The sequence below is a fragment of the Scylla paramamosain genome, chromosome 35, assembly GCF_035594125.1.
Source record: "Scylla paramamosain isolate STU-SP2022 chromosome 35, ASM3559412v1, whole genome shotgun sequence".
Classification (NCBI taxonomy): domain Eukaryota; kingdom Metazoa; phylum Arthropoda; class Malacostraca; order Decapoda; family Portunidae; genus Scylla; species Scylla paramamosain.
In genome coordinates this window covers 11,901,222-11,918,211 of record NC_087185.1, presented here as the reverse complement: position 1 = coordinate 11,918,211, position 16,990 = coordinate 11,901,222, and positions in this window count along the sequence as shown.

Here is a 16,990-nt window from a genome sequence, read left to right as displayed (position 1 = left end):
AAAGATATAAAGAACTTAAATTATGAAGAGAATAATACTACATGATATAAAATGAGTAAATAAGCCTTACACTAACTTATAACCAATAATAAGGACAATGTCCGAAAGGCAGGTAACCGGAACACGAGGAACACTAAGAAAACGTGTTCCTTTTCAAGGTAAACTCGGCCAATAATATGACATCAAGAATAAACACAGTAATGTTCTTGTTGCCCACGGATATTGATAAAATAAATGCTTTCCTAAATTCTCCAACTTCACCTCCATATATTTTAATAACAAACTTTGCTCAATGAAACTTTTTTATACCATTCTTATGACTTAACTAGAAATATATGATCACCTTAACAAATACAAGAGACCTTAACAAATGAGGATACAAAAATAGTATCAGTTAAATTAACTGCCTATTCAGTAAGTTACACAGTATATGACATATATAGATCCCATAGCAAACATATAAAAGTAAAAAAAAATTGCTAACATCATAAATACAGCACTACATAAAGATAGTATTATGATAACTAATCATAGTAGATGACTTAAACATAAATTTACTTAAACACACAACCCATATTCTAACTAAGAACTTTATTGGCAATTTACAAGTCTTTCACAAGACTTTCACCCTCTGATTTCCAGACACACGAGATTCCCTGATAGTTTAAAACTAAGTGAACCTTCATTATTATATCACATGTATACTAACTTCAATAGCATCTTTACATCAGGTATTTTACACGTCCCTATTTTTGATCCCCTTTCGGTTTTTCTATATATCCTTGTCTTATTCAAAACACAAAAATTTCATAAAATTGAATTTAGAGACATGTCACCTATTAATAAACTAAAATTTTCACGTAAATTCCCCTCCGTTCAATGGAGTGATTTTTATTTTAATTAATTAATTAATTAATCAATTAATTTATTTATTTATCTATTTATTTTGTCTTCTTAAGATGTTCATAAAAACTCATGATCTATGCACGCTTTCCGATTAAATCTAAATTATTATCTGAAAAGAGGCTACAAAACCCATAGATAACTCAGGACATAATCAGTTACATAGAGATTTAAAATAATTTCCATAAAGATTTAAAAATTGGTGTTGTTACATAAATAGAATTCAAGGACTGTCGTAACACACTTATTCATATATATATATATATATATATATATATATATATATATATATATATATATATATATATATATATATATATATATATATATATATATATATATATATATATATGAAAATATGTACATATTTTATAAATGACACTCGGAAAATATGATACACCATTAACAAATTCTATAAACACAATCATAACATAATAATCCAAGTTAACAATAGACAATATTAACAGTACTGATATATTATTAACTTCTGAATCATTAATGATTTCACACAAGTATTCCTCCAAGTTTAGATCAACGTCTTCCCCAGGTACTTCTAATCCACTGCATTTTATTAGTGGTGATTAACCACTTCTATATCAATTCTTCCTATCATTCACAGTGTGTTATTAATATTGTTAACTCACAAAAAAAAAGAAAGCTAATATAAATGAGATGTCAGTATCTTTAATCAAAATCAATAAAAAAAAAAAAAAAGGCAATTCCACACTCTATACCATTCAATCAGTCTGTTGAAACAGGTGAATTTCCCAATAGCCTTAAACATGCGAATGCTATCCCTATATATACAAAAAGACCAAAGGATGATGTTGGGAACTATAAACCTATATCGATTCTTAGCATCTTTTCTAAGATAAAAAAATAAATAAATAAAATAAACAAATAGATAATAATGAAAATTAAAGTATTTAATTAATTTTCTAGAAAAAAATAAATAAATATCAACACCTGAGCAATATCGATTGCGACATGGAATGAGTACTCTTAATGCTTTAAACACGTTCACCGAAGACACGGCTCTTGGGTCTCCCTATAAGTATATATATATATATATATATATATATATATATATATATATATATATATATATATATATATATATATATATATATATATATATATATATATATATATATATATATATATATATTGAGTGTATAAATGGGCAGGAGGTTTTCTCTTGTACATATTTCGTTGAAAGTGATACTTAGTTCAGCGTTTATGATTTTCTTCATGATGTTTTCTTTTTTCTCGAATGAGTGTCTTATTCTCTTTTGTATAAATATTGATGATTTTCCCGTAGGATATCATCTCGCCAGATCGCGATTTCGGGTCCTAGACCCTTCTTCAGTGGCAGAGGAGGTTATTGTCTTTTCGGAGGTTGTGTAGAGAATGACAGGCCAGTTTCAGTTTCAGTTTATTAAAGAAAGTTACATGAAAAAATGGGGAACAAGATATACAATAGTCAAAGGGGGGGAGGGGGTTACAAAGTAGGGGAGAAACACAGAAAAATTACAGGAAAGAAAGTGGCCGGGCGGTCCGGCTAGCTATTCTTACTACTAGTATGCCTGAGCTCTTTTTATTGGGCAGAATGACAGGCCAGTGCCACGGGCTTCTTTTATACAGCTGCCTCGGGTCTGGGCTCGGGCAGCTCGGCTTCTGATTGGCTGGAAGCGGGTGGGTTTAGGCTTCGCTTCATACTCGGGAGCGCTTGTAGGTCTTGGTTCTGTATGTTAAGCTTTGGCTCTAAGTTCTTGATATGTAGGGCCTGTCATTCTCTACACAGCCTCCGAGAAGACAACAACCTCCTCTGCCACTAAAGAAGGGTCAATGACCCGAAATCGCGATCTGGCGAAAATGATATCCTACGGGAAAATCATCAATATTCTTACAAAAGAGAATAAGACACTCCGAGAAAAAGAAAACATCATGAAGAAAATCATAAACGCTGAACTAAGTATCACTTTCAACGAAATATGTACAAGAAAAAAACCTCCTGCCCATTTATACATTCAATATTCCTAGTGATGGGGCAGTAAGAAATGGCAAAAGACGCCGTCAGAGACCCAACGATGAGGAAAGGAAGGACTTTATGAAGAAACGTATCAAAGAACTTCATTCAACACTATCTGAACTGAGGACGCAGTACCATCAAATTGAAGAGAAGCGGGTTGGGATAAATATAGACAAAGAAATAAGGAAGAACATAGACACTGCACTCAGAGAAATTTTAGACCAACATCGCAGCACCACTCTCAAGGCTAACCAAAAGAAACTGGCCAATCTAAACGATGGAGGAATCAAACACCAGAGACCAAGTAAGGGATACATCAACCTTACTGAGAAAATACTCACCCCAGACCAAGAGGAGCTGCCAAACTTTGGCCTTAACTGCCACTTCCTCTCTAAGCCGAGCAAGCTCCAGAAGAGAGTAGAATATGAAATACTCATCAACGACATAGACACTCTTGCCAGGAAGGGAAAAGTAATAGTAAAACCAATATTCAAACAAGAGATCATTGCAGAAAAAAAAAAAATCAGAGGGGGTTTCAACAGCAACATCATTGAAGCAAGACACATACAAGCCACAAAAGAACTGAAAGAAGACCCCCACATCACCATCAGAAAAGCTGACAAGGCCGCTGCCTACGTACTTATGGACAACACCGAGTACTTGAACGAGATCGACGCTATTTTAACTGAACAAACTAATAACCAAAAACAATATTATAAGCACAAGCACCAAGTTCACCAAAGTCACCGGCGAATATGGAATAGGCTAGTGCTACGGCACGGTAAAAACACACAAACCGGGGAATAAGCTTAGACCCATTATTTCATTATATCCCTACCCCCACCTACAACATCGCGAAGAAACTCTGCAAGGTACTTACACCCTATGTACCAGAAACATACAGCCTGAGCTCGGCAACAGATTTCCTGGACATCCTGAAGGACAGCAAGACAAAAGGAACCATCGCTTCACTGGACGTCGAGTCGCTGTTCACTAATGTACCTGTCGACTGCACTATCAACTACATCATAGAATGAATTTATAGAGATGACACCACACCGCCACTAGATGTCCCTGAAGAAGTCTTACGAGGCCTACTGCAATGTTGCACCAAAGAAGCACCCTTCACCTGTCCTCGAGGACAGAAATATCAGCAAGTAGACGGTGTAGCAATGGGATCACCACTCTCATAGGGCTCTGCCCTATGAGACGAAGATGGCCCTCCCACGCCTCCTGACCGGACTATAAGGTACTGGATAAAGACTGCAAGCATTCCTGCCGACCTCAGCAATTCATTCTTTACCAGAACACAGGTACTCCACACAAAATGTTTCCGATCTGGCTTAGCTGGCGAGGCGGACCGTGAAAAACACGCCACACAACAGGCCACCGAAAATTTAAAACTTCTAGGCTTCGAGCTCGTAGAGTCTCCGGAGCAAATCGCCGCTCGAACAATCCTTGCCCGTTGAGTCGACGATTATATACTGAAAAAAAACAGCGAGGATCTCCGAGAGGAGATCGAAGAAAAAAAAACGGAATCCAGATCGACGACATAAAACTCATACACAAGATACACATGACTAAATTAAGGGTACGATCGAGACAGCAGGTAGAACAAGCGCAGAAGAAAGGAATCAAACTCTTTTCTCAAATAATAACCTCTTACAACGTCAGCATTGAGGAATACTGTCCGGTAAATCAATATTACAAGTGTTATAAATTCAGCCATAGAACAAACCAATGTAAGGAGAAAGAACAAGTGTGCTCTAAGTGTGCAGCTAAGGGCCACGATTATAGAAACTGCCAAACAACCACATTAAAATGCGCTAACTGTGACGGCGAACACGTTGCTGTCTCGTTCAAATGCCCAGTTAAACGCACGCAGCAGCAACAACAAAATTCCACAACACCAACACCAACAACCTCTTCACAACCAAACAACTCCTACGCTCAAGCCGCCACACCTGCCACCCCAACACACATGAACACAATTTCTAACACAAACACGGAAAAACTGCTACTAGCCGAAATTATGATAAAATATTCCATACAAACCTCCTTCGGTGACCTGAAGAAACAAGCGGAAACCATGAACTCACTGCTGGAGTACAATGGTTGTCCAACAATCAAACTCCCACCAAATTTCACACACACAAACCAACAACACTACCAACAAAAAACTTGTGGAACAAACAGAAGCCCCTACACAAACAAACCAACAACACTACCTAGCTGAACAAACAAAAGCCCCTACAGTCCTTAATCAGGACCCAAACTCCTCCTCCAACAAACATTCCAGCCCCCTTCCAACCAGGAACCTAGCTACCGGTGAGGACACAGTTTCTGGGGAAACGCAAACCCACAGCCTCCACTCCACCACAAAAACGAACGAAAACACCCCGACACAAACCAGTAACACCGCACATAAGACACATTCCGGTTACACAACCCACCTCCCCCAGACCCACACGAACCACATCGAGAGCAAAGAAAACATGATCACGATCCAGTTTTTCTCACCCCCCCAGCTGCTAACTCTGTACAAGGGCCTTATCCGTCCATGTATGGAGTATGCTTCACATGTCTGGGGGGGTTCCACTCATACTGCTGTTCTAGACAGGGTGGAATCAAAAGCTTTTCGTCTCATCAACTCCTCTCCTCTAACTGACTGTCTTCAGCCTCTCTCTCACCGCCGCAATGTTGCATCTCTAGCTGTCTTCTACCGCTATTTTCATGCTAACTGCTCTTCTGATCTTGCTAACTGCATGCCTCCCCTCCTTCCGCGGCCTCGCTGCACAAGACTTTCATCTTTCTCTCACTCCTATTCTGTCCACCTCTCTAACGCAAGAGTTAACCAGTATTCTCAATCATTCATCCCTTTCTCTGGTAAACTCTGGAATTCCTTGCCTGCTTCTGTATTTCCACCTTCCTATGACTTGAATTCCTTCAAGAGGGAGGTTTCAAGACACTTATCCACCAATTTTTGACCACTGCTTTGACCCTTTTAGGGACTGGCATTTCAGTGGGCATTTTTTTTTATTAGATTTTTGTTGCCCTTGGCCAGTATCCTTCCTACATAAAAAAAAAAAAAAAAAAAACTAAACTGTCGCGGGTACTGGAATAACTGGCACCTTATTTCAGAAGCTGTTCGATCTATCGACCCAGACATCGTCCTCCTCAACCACACAGATTCACCAACAAAACCAATTAAAATATATGGATATAACACACGTTACACTACAGGTACATGTCATGATGGCGTAGCTGTCATGGTCAAATGTACTACCAAACACATACACATAACCGACTGGCCTTCAGCACACTTCTTGGCCACCAAGATCGGAACACAACACGGGGAATTTCTTATTGCCTCCACATACAGCAGACCGGATACTGGGATCCCTCTCACCAGCCTCAACAATCTTTTCAATCACACAAACATACCAGTCTACATACTGGCAGACCTCAATGCCAGTCACACAGCATTTAGACACACCAAGAACAACCAACATGGACACGAACTTCTACAACTTACACAACTGAAACGCCTCCATTTCCTTGGCCCTGACTTTCCTACCTGCTATACCCACATTGGGAATGGCAGGCCGGATCTCATCCTCTCCAACCGCCAATCCCTACCTTTCCACCACCACATCTCCCACGGACCCCTCTGTGGTTCAGACCACGTTCCCCTAATCCTAAAAATATCCTCCAACCCCATATCTATCCCATCCCCACCTGTCCCCGACTATCGCTCCGCCGACTGGAAGGGATTCAGGGAAACACTTATAGATCTACACCGACCAACACAGCTCGAAGGCCAACCCTATACAGTAATAGACAGCGCCCTAGAGACACTACACAATGACATTCTGACATCAGCCAACAGACACACACCAAAGAAACAACACAAAATTCACATATACTTCAGACCCTCCATAAGAACACAAAGACTACTAGTGCTACAGAACACGCTTCCTACAAAACATACACAACCACATACCCATCTACAGAGACCTCTGCACCCTTCGCACACACACATAATAAATAACCTACAGGATGATCACAGCGCTCACTGGAGGAATCTAGTCTCCCGTATGGACGGAGCCCGCTGCAGAAACCCTACTCAGTTCTGGCGCATGGTGCACAAGCTGAGGGGATGCCAGCGGGAAAGATTCGAGTACCTCCTAGTGAACGGTGATCGAGTCACCAACCCAGACCAGGTCACCAACACCTTCTAGACACACTGGCGTAACACCTTCCAACCACACCCTTTTCCATTCCATGAGCCCAGTATTGCCCACATACACCACATCACTGATCTGGTACGCCAAAACCTAGTAAACACGCTACCACATAATATTATACAATTAACACGATTAGACCCCCAACACCCTCTTATCACACCTATTGAGGAGGAGGATGTCGCCAGGTTGCTCAGGCACACTCCGCGGAGAGCCCCCGGCCCCTCAGGAATCACCTGGCCGATGGTGCAGAACCTTCCTCCAGAAATCATATCCAGCCTGACAAAAATTTTCAATGCTTGCCTCGCCTCAGGATACTTCCCAAAGGCTTTCAAAACTTCAAACATCACCCTTATTACCAAGCCCGGTAAAAACTCTCACTTACCAAAAAAATAATCGCCCCATAAGTCTCCTTGAAATTCTTGGAAAAACTTTTGAGCGTCTAATCAATTTAAGATTGAGAGCGTTCCTTGAGGATAACGGATTGCTGGAGCCACAGCAGTTCGGTTTCCGGAGGAACGCCTCAACTGAGGACGCCCTTAATAGCATAGTAGCCTACTTAAATTTCAACAAGCCTTATTACAATTCGTAACAAAAGATGTCAAAAAAGCATTTGACACCGTTTAGCACACCGGTCTAAAATACAAAAATTTGTAATGATTTCAATCTTCCTCTCTTAACCCAACGCATTTTGTGTAGTTTTCTGGAAGAGAGACAGACAAGAATCCGCCGCCAGGGCAACTTTTCGAATTTTTTTACCCCTCAGGCTGGAGTCCCACAAGGCTCCGTACTCTCCCCCACCCTTTTCAACATGTATACAGCTGACCTGCCCCTCACCTCCTCACCGACAAATTTCAAAGGGAACTGATGGCGACTAGCCTATGGGAGATGAAATGGCGAATTCTCTCCCATCCCGAAAAATCAAAAGTCACTTGTTTCAACATTAAAAGAAGTCACCCCGCCAAATTTCACTAAACAGAATTGTTCCAATCCCCACCCCAATCCCCATCAGTAGCAACAACAAAGTGCTTGGCCTCACCATTGATAAGCAACTCAATTTCAACATACATATAAATCAAAAAGCAACCGTAGCCGCCAAGGCCCTGAGCAACCTGGAAAGATTTCGCAACAGCAGTACAAAAACAAAACTTCACCTATACAAAGCTTTCATTCTCCCTTTCTTAACCTACTGCCCTCTTGCCCTCTCTCTTTCTGCTCCCTCCAACCTCTCTAAACTTCAGAGGGTTCAGAATCAAGCATATCGTTTCGCTCTTGGGACGAAATGGTTTAACTTCCGAACCTCTCTCCATTCACGCGGAGTCCAACATCCCCCCCTTAACATAACACTCCTCAACAGAATAAAAAAACAACTAAGCTCCTTCTCCGACAGACACACAATCACATACAATTTCATAACCAACCTCCCCCCAGCTTTCCGTCACCTGCCCCACTCCAGCCTCCTTGACCCTCCCACTGTGCCTCCTCAACCTATCTTCAAATAATGGACTCCTCTTTTTCACTGTCTCTCTCTGCACCACTCACGGTGTCTGAGTGGCATTATCGTCGTTCTCTCGTTCACGTGGGTGAGCCCGTGTGCCAACACCTAGTGGTTTTTTCATATTTTTTGTCATATGGATTTGTATTCATATTTTTGTTTTTATGCATTATTTTTCTGTCTCGCAGCTTAGGTTTTAAGGAGGCACCGGACCGCTCCTGGGAAAGGGACGCGACAAAAAAAACACCGCCACTAACATCCCATGCCTCTGACCGAGGGAGTGGGGTCGTGTGCCAACACCTAGTGTTTTTTTCATATTTTTTGTCTTATGGCTTTGTATTCATATTTTTGTTTTTTATGCATTTTCTTTTCGCCTCGCAGCCTAGGTTTCAATGAGGCACCGGACCACTCCCAGAGAGACGGGGATAACACGAACCGCACTCCTCCTACTGACGTCACGGCAATGGGGCCCCCGGCCGTTGGCATGACGTTCCGGTAGCGGTACCCCCCGCGGCAGTTAAGGGGCGGCCAGTACTGATGACGGGGACGGTAACCACACCATTCAGTGGAAGCCACTTCACCCCCCATACAGAGGTAGTTGGGTGCGGCAAGTGCTGGGCAGGAAGGTAGTCAAGAGATGGTGGGGCGGGGCCCTGGAAGCATCCATGCAGGAATCCCCATTCACCCCCCACCACCGGCGACTTACCGCGTGCAAACAGATGGTGGTAGATTTGACCCCTCGCTGCAGTGAGGGAGCCTTTCGAGCCTCTGTCAATGCACATCCTACCATCACGTCAATCATTATCACAAACCATCCTCACCCTCACCATGCACATAACACCACACTTCATAAATCGACATTTTTTTTCATTTTTTTTTTCTTTAGCAGGTTGGCCTTTTTGCAGGACGAGTCACAGGACACGAGCAGAAAGGACCGACACCACTTTTTCACCCATCACATTACATCATGCAATAAAGATCCCTGACATCACCAAATCACTTTACTACTATCCGTGGTTCGGAACCCACGTAAAACTGTAGGTCCCTCCGCTATACGGATGTACTTCTTCCTCTGTCCTTCTTTGAACCAATAAAAGCACAAAAAAAAAAAAAAAAACACTTTTTACTCTGACTGTCCTTCACTCATCTTTCACATCCTGATGGTGCAGGCTCTGGATAGTCTGGCCCCGAGCCTGTGCGGGGTTTGACCCGGGGTTTTGGGTGCGTGGGCGGCGTCCGTGGCTGCGGCTGTGTTGGGCTTGGCTTACTCGGTTGGTGGCGACTCTCCTGCTTCCCCTGATGAGGACCTTGTCTCCCTTGCCACTTTAACATAAACATATCACAAAAAAAAAATGGACGTCCTTCCTAAAAATAAAACAAAAATTCAAATTGTGCCTGGGTCAAGCCCCAGTGACTATTTCTCCTACTACAATTCCCTTCTTATCACCCCCCTATTCTTCCCACTATCCCCACTTCCCCCTCCCCATCTTTTCTCTCTTTGTTATCTTACGGCCTGTCATTCTCTACACAACCTCCGAGAAAACAGCAACCTCCTCTGCCACCGAAGAAGGGTCAAGGACCCGAAATCGCGATCTGGCGAAGATGATATCCTACGGGAAAATCATCAATATTCTTACAAAAGAGAATAAGACACTCCTTCGAGAAAAAGAAAACATCATGAAGAAAATCATAAACGCTGAACTAAGTATCACTTTCAACGATATATATATATATATATATATATATATATATATATATATATATATATATATATATATATATATATATATATATATATATATATATATATATATATATATATATATATATATATATATATATATATATATATATATATATATATATATATATATATATATTAGAAAGCCTTTCGATACAGTAAGGCACGATATCTTACTACAAAAATTTAGTTATTATGGAGTACGTGGCATTATCCATGACTGCTTTAAAGATTATCTTTCCAACAGATCACTTTTTTCAAAATTTTTAGACTACATTTCCACACCAAGATCTATTTATTATGGTGTTCCTCAAGGCAGTGTTTTGGATTTAATCTTATTTATAATTTATATTAATGATGCCGTCCACATATTTACTAAACTTCGAACAATACTATTCGCTGACGATTCAACATTATACATCACTGGGGTTGATCCTGCCTATGTAATACATATAGCTAATAAGGAACTGAAAACATTTTACAATTGGTGTCTATGTAACCACTTAACTGTTAATCTCAACAAAACATCATATATTATTTACAAATAATTGAGTAAATCTACTTCCATTTTTATTCTTCCATGAAACGATCATAACCAAAAACAAACCAACACACTGCTAGGTATAATTGTTGATCATTCTTTGACATTTAAGCCTCACACGTCAAATTTACAGTTTACATTATCTAGAATTGTATATCTCCTGTAATTAGTGAGAGATGTCATGCCTTCATATGTATTAATAATCATCTACAATACTCATGTTCTACCACATTTTTATCATTGTACACCAGTTTCCTGCATCACTTACCCAACTCATTTATTCCGTACTCCCTTTCATAATACGACATTCTTCCAGCATTCTTTATCTTACTCTGTCCCAAAAGTCTGTCCCAAAAGCGACTGAAAGCATTACCCTCCTTAAACTACTTTAAAAAAATAATAGTAATAATAATAATAATAATAATAATAATAATAATAATAATAATAATTATAATAATAATAACAATAATAATAATAATAATAAATGAAAAAACAATTATTACACAATATTCTCTTTAGATTTCTTCTAACGTATGTTCAGTTTATACTTTAATTCCTCTCTTATTTTTCATCATATTATAATTAATGAGTATTGCCAATAAATGTTGGCATCATGAACAGGTCTGGATCATATTGAGGTCTCTTATTTTACATATCGTTATATATATGTAGGTATCATTAAAATTTTAGCAGTTGAAAATTACCTCTATTGCCCAAAAAGCCTTATGCAACCGCGTAAAATCCAAATTGCAATATATATATATATATATATATATATATATATATATATATATATATATATATATATATATATATATATATATATATATATATATATATATATATATATATATATATATATATATATATATATATATATATATATATATATATATATATATATATATATATATATATATATATATATATATAGTGGAGGCAGTAGACATCTGCCGAAACGATAAAGTACTCCCAGTGAGGTCTAAAGCACTGTTCAGGTGGTGCTGTGAACTTATCATTAAACCCAGCTGTGACCTCTCTGAACGTTTCCCTTTGTGTCTTACAACACAAGGGGTCAGTGACAACTTGCCCTCCAAAGACAACTCTCTTCCTCCACACAAAACTACAAACACCTAATAACACACACACCCTTCTCTCAAAAATTTCAAAATTATCATGGCGACTCCTACACCAGCCTCGGAGTCCCCATCTGGGGAGGGGACCATAAATGTCCCCAGGTCGGACTGCCTTTCTGTCGACGACCCTAAGTGTCTTGACACCCCCCTCATATTTTTCTTCATTAACTTCTGCAGTATTCGCGGTCTAAGATCTAACTTTCAATCTGTAGAACACCACCTCTCCTCTTCTAAACCTCATCTTCTTTTCCTCACTGAAACTCAGGTGTCTGAGGCAACTGACAGTAGCCCCTTTTCTGTTTCCTCCTACTTTCTCTATCTTCATTTTCGATCCAAAGCTGGATGTTGCGTTTATGTGTGCAATGACTTAACCTGCTCTCGTGCCCACACTCTTGAATCTTCCGAGTTTTCCACCATCTGGCTACTACTACAGAGTCACTCTCAAACTAAATTTATCTGTGCTGTATACCTTTCACCTAACTCCTCTGACTATAAGAAATTCTTTGACTACTTAACTTCCAAAGTGGAGCACATTCTGACCCTCCTCCCTTTTGCAGAGATCTCCATTCTTGGAGACTTCAATGTTCACCACCAGCTTTGGCTTTCCTCTCCCTTCATCCCTCCTCAGGATCCCCCTAAATGTCTCTGGCGTTTTGCCTCTGCTAGTTGGGGGGACCTGAGGAGGTATTTTGCTGATTTTCCTTGGAATGAGTTATGAGTTAAACATTGGCAATTTAACATGAGATTAGGAATTTTACAACCCACCCTTCAGTTACTGTCTGGAACAGGTTTTCTGTTTTGGAAAGTGTTACCTCTACATCTTCAACCAAGCCCTCCACTACATCTTCAGCAAAGCCTTCCATTGCATCTTCACCAGCTACATCACAGTTCACGCCCCCATCCATTCGACTTCCAAGACTTTTAAACTGCCACAACAACATATTAACAGCAACAGCATCATATTCCTCCTCAGTCCTACCAGAAACGTTCCTGAGGGTTTGCTGAGTCCGTAGACTCAACAGGCGTCCTCCCTAGGAAAACCCCTGTGGGGGCGTCAGATGTTCCTGAGCCTGACATAATCAAAGTGATTTATCCAATTCTGATATGGATATAGAGGGTTTCTCTACCCGTCATCCAAATAAGACTTCCTCCAAGAGCGATAGAGATACGTCTTTGTCGAGGAATCCTCCTAATCTGGTCTCTTCAGGAGTTTCGGAGACTAGTGTGCAGGTAGCTATCCCCACATCAGTTACAAAATTTCAAGTTTCTGCACCTACAAGTAACGTAAGATAAGATAAGCCTCGCCGGCCGAGTAAGGTAGCTAGTCAGGTTGGCAAAGGGAAGCTTCTAACCGTGGCTTCCCTGAAAACCCCCCCTCAAAATAGTAAAATTCAAGATCCTGCAGTGGAATTGTCACGGTTTGCGTGCCCCTTAGGAGGAACTCCATGTGTTGATCTTTATATTTTATGTTGCTTGCATTTCTTTGCAAGAGACAGTGCTCGAAAAATCAACTGATTCTGGTCCTTCTGGGTATCGTGCTTATTTCTTCACTCCATTTCTTGGTCAGGGCCACCACGCTGGCACTGCCATTTTTTTTTTTTCGCAATGATACTCCGTTTATCCACCTACAGATTCACTAGCCGTTGCAGGTTGTTGCTTTTAAGGTTTCTATAAATCGTTTTTATTCATTGTGTAGTCTGTATCTACCTATTGAGAGAAATGAACTTGGTTATCTTTTAAATGCTCTTCCTTCTCTTATTTTATTGGAAGACTTCAATGATCGCCATCCTTTGTAGGATAATGACGCTGTCAACCCTCGTGGTCTTTTAATTGCTTCTCTTATCAAGGATTCAGAATTGGAGATTTTAAATTCTGGAGACGTGACCCATTTCCACAGTCAAACCGGTACTTTTACGACAATAGATCTCTCTCTCCCAGTACTTCTAATTCTTTTCTTGATTTTAACTGCAAAGTCTTATCAGATGTATATGTTAGCGATCACTTCGCAGTTTTATTAGAGTCAACTGATTCCACATTACAGTCACGTCCTCCCCGATGGCGGCTAGATAAGGCGGATTAGCACCTATTCAAAGGTCTCAGCACCCCTGCCTGCTCAATGGATGAAATGGTAAACTGTGATGAGGCTGCAACATACTTCACTGATGTCTTTCACTCCGGTGCTAGTCATTCCATCCCTAAGAGCTCTTGCCAGTTTCCTAAACGTCCTTTTCCATGGTGAAATGCGGATTTTACTGCCGCTGTTCAAGGAAAGCGTGCTTTTTTCTCGCCTTCGATGGCATTGTGTTGACGTCCACTATTTGGAGGCTTTTCGGCGAGTGCGTGCCCGTGCTCACTGCATCTTGAAAAAAGAACCGGTAGGAGTCTTGGAAGAGTTGTCTCTTCAATCACAGTCCGCACAACTCTCACCGAGGTCTTCAACAGAGATCTCAAAATATCTGGGAAGTACTCTGCTCCTTCCCCACTTGTTTTATTCCATGATGGGGGTACAATGGTAGACGCAAAAACAGTTGCCGACCTGTTTGCTGAACACCTTGTAAGTGTCTCTAGAAAGGATCCAACAACCCCCCTGTGGCACTTTATCGTCGACATTTGAGATATGTTGGCGTTAATTTTGCCTCCCCTGGTGAAGTCTTATAATGCCCCATTTCCTCGGCCTGAGTTACGCATGACTTTGTCCCAGTGCCATGATTTGTCCCAAGGTCCCGATGATATCCCATATGCCCGATGAAACTTTTTACCTTTTTACTTGACCTATATAAATTTATTTGGAATACCAGAGATTTTCCATCCTCTTGTGGTGTGGCTGTAATTACTTCCATTCCAAAGCCTAGAAAGGATCATTATCTAACGACCAATTATCGCACCATTTCTTTAATTTCATGCATTTGTAAGCTGCTGGAAAAGATGGTGAATATCAGGGTTATGTGGTATTTGGAGAGAGGCAACTACTTGTCTCCAGTTTAATATGGTTTCTAGAAAATGCGATCTGCGACTGATGCTTTACTCTCTCTGGAATATTCCGTTTGTGAGGGATTTACTAATAAGCAACAATGTCACATTTTTTTTCTTAGAAAAAAAGCTTACAACACAGCCTGCCGCCATGACATTTTATTTAAGAATGTTTGAGTTTGGCCTTCGTGGCGGACTCCCTATTTTTATACAGTTTTTATCTCGTCCTCTTTTTACAGGTATGGGTTGGTGGTGATCTATCAGGAGTACGCCCACTTGAAGATGACGTGCCACAAGGAAGTATATTTAGTGTCATACTTTTCGCTGTAGCTATAAACACTGCTATTTGTATACTTCTGGAAGGAGTTCTTGGTAGCTTATATGTCGATAACTTGTCTATCTCCTCTGCAGCTCGGATACCATTGATTGAGAGGAAGCTGCAGGTGGCACTCAATAGGATTTCTCAGTAGGCCTCAACTTAGGGATTTCGTTTCTCGACTTCAAAGATTGTGGCCATGGATTTTTGCCGCCTTCTTGATGTTCATCCTGACACAGACTTGTATCGATATGATAGAAGAATCTCTTGTGTGGAAGAAACTCGTTTCCTGGGACTTATATTTGACAATTAGCTTTCTTGGATACTCCACCTTCGTTATATTAAGGCAGCATGCATGAAGGCGCTGTCACTTCTAATAGTTTTGGCTCATACTTCTTGGGGCGCCGACAGACAGACCCTCCTAGCCCTGCACCGAACTCTTATTCTTTCTAAATTAGAGTACGGTTGTATTGGCTGTGTTGGCGAGAGGATGCTGTATTCGAAATAAGTCCTAATCTAATCGTCAGCTACTGAGGCTCGGCTCCGTGTGCTGGATTCGGTGCACCACTTTTGTATTTGCCTGGCAACTGGCGCATTTTGCTCATCCCAAATTCTTAGCTTATTGGTGAATGCTGGTGTCCTGCCACTGGACCTACGCCGAGAGGTGTTGGTATCGAATCGACCGCCTTCTTGAGTCTGTCACTTGTACAACAGTTTCTCCCTTATATGATGTTCGCCCTAGTTTTCTGTTAGTAGTGTTGTATGAACAGTAGAATTAAAACAGATAACAAAACAGAGTCGATATGGGTAGATATTAAGGAAGGATCGCAGTCAGTAGTACTAGGGGTAGTTTCCAGACCACCGACCAGTACAGAGGAAATTAACACCTCACAAGAATTAAATTGAGCAGGCAGGTACAGTCAGGTATGTGTGGCAGGAAATTTTAATTTTAGGAATATCGACTGGAGTGTGATTGTGAGTAACAAGGAAGCAGAGGAATTTCTTAGGGTAATTCAGGATAATTTTTTTTTAAACAGGTAGTCGTAGAACCCACAAGGGGGAATAATATTCTAGATTTAATTCTTACTAACAGGGAGGAAGCAGTCACACAGTGACCATAGTCACTAGTGACCATAGGGAAATTAAGTACAATTTAGAATGGGAAGAAACTGTTAGAAACAAAAACACTAGTAAAGTACCTGACTTTAGGAGAGCAGATTTTGAGGAATTAAAAAGGTACCTCCAAGGAGTGGACTGGCAAAGGATGCAGGGTGAGGTCAGGTCAGGGACGGAGTTCAGAGAGATAAGGCAGGATGAGAGAGGTGAAGTGAGGAGTGAGGCTGAAGGACAAGAGGAGGGAAGATGTGGCCGGAGGGGGGGGATAGGTGTGAGTATGTTAGAATGTCAGATCATGCTGAAATGAGAGAGGTGAGGTCGAGGAGAATAGATGAGGGAGTGGAGAGAGTGGGAGGGGCCGAAATGAAGAGATTAGGTGAGGTAAATGTAGATGAATTGTATAAATATTTCGTAGATAAAGTTCATACAGGTCAGTTAGCAAATATCCCGTATAGGACAATAAGATCACAAAAAAAAAATGACCCTAAATGGATGA